The 1234-nt window shown below is 45.4% G+C and overlaps 1 long non-coding RNA gene across 1 annotated transcript in view; it reads left to right on the top strand.

Moving 5' to 3' along the window:
- The first annotated feature begins 331 nt into the window (after nucleotides 1–331).
- Nucleotides 332–1234, top strand: part of LOC132453954 (uncharacterized) — a 30410-nt gene continuing 29507 nt past the window's right edge. Inside the window, exon 1 of the long non-coding RNA XR_009524845.1 lies at nucleotides 332–418. This is a non-coding gene — a long non-coding RNA (uncharacterized LOC132453954). The remainder of the gene's footprint in view (nucleotides 419–1234) is intronic.

The following is a 1234-nucleotide window of genomic DNA, read 5'->3' as shown; positions in this document are numbered from 1 at the left end:
AGACCAAACCTATCCTGCATTATTGATCAAAATTTAAAAAAAACAATAGGATCTCTCTCTTAGTGGGGTGGTATAGCTCAACATTACAACAATTGTTGTTGGTGTCATATACTGCAGATTGAGGAAGCACACCTTTATGACAGCACTGCACCAGTCTTGAAGCTGGCTCATCTGGCTCATCTGTAGAGGTCGAAGAATGAGCAGCTGGGCCTTAGGCTCAATGCTAGAGCAAACACAAGATTGAAGGAAAAACTCTTGACTCAGATACCAGACCGGCAAGCTCAGATCCAGGGGCGGGATGTCCTTCTCACATTCTCCGAGGACATTGGTAATGCCCTGTTTACACCTACCCGATAGTGGGCCCCGATGGTGCCCGATGGCTAAATCAGCAGCTATCGTTATAACATCGGCAAATAGCGTGGTTGCATCGGGAAACACCGTTACTCTTCCCGGGAACATCGTTAGACAACAGGAAGAAACGGGAAGAAATGCTCAATGATCGGGCAACAACGGGCAACATCGGCAAAGAACGAACATGTTTGTTAATTTTGGGTCTATCGGGGTAGAATCGGTTACCAGGTGTTGCTATGGGCTAATCGGCTATAATCGGGAATAGAACGGGAGTACAACGTAAGACATCGCAAATCGTTCGGGAATTTTCCTGGGCACATCGGCTATATTCGTTAATCTTCCGCGCTTTATCGTGTTTTATCGTCTTTATATCGGCAACCTCAACACACGAAAGACCCTCGAGAACCCTAGACAAATAACGATTGTGAGTGACCAGATTGTGTTAAGGAAGACCCTCAATCTGCCACTTGGGTATAAATTGGGGGTGATGGATGGATGTCCTACTTTTATAATTACAGGGTACTTCGCCCATTTAGAACCGGCGTTCTATTATTATAAAATCGCTATTGTAATATAAATAAATATATCAATAAATATCAGTCTAAACCAGTCTCCCCTTTGCCTTCTCCCGAAATGACGCCAAATGACGCCAAACGCGTCATTTGACGTGTTTGGCGTCATTCGAAATGACGTCAAATGACGCCAAACGCACTTCGGGTGTCTTCCCTGGCATACATCGTTATGTTATCGTTATAACATCGGGTATGTGTAAATGCTACCCCGATAAATTGACCCGATCATACATTTTTAGCCCGATGTCACCCGAATCACCCCGACTTCCACATCGGTGGTCCATCGGCCATTAGCGGCCATTAGCGGGATG

The sequence above is a fragment of the Gadus macrocephalus genome, chromosome 3 (genome assembly GCF_031168955.1).
Source record: "Gadus macrocephalus chromosome 3, ASM3116895v1".
Taxonomy (NCBI): Eukaryota; Metazoa; Chordata; class Actinopteri; order Gadiformes; family Gadidae; genus Gadus; species Gadus macrocephalus.
The sequence above is the reverse complement of the archived record's forward strand: the minus strand, read 5'-3'. Positions and strand labels throughout refer to the sequence as shown.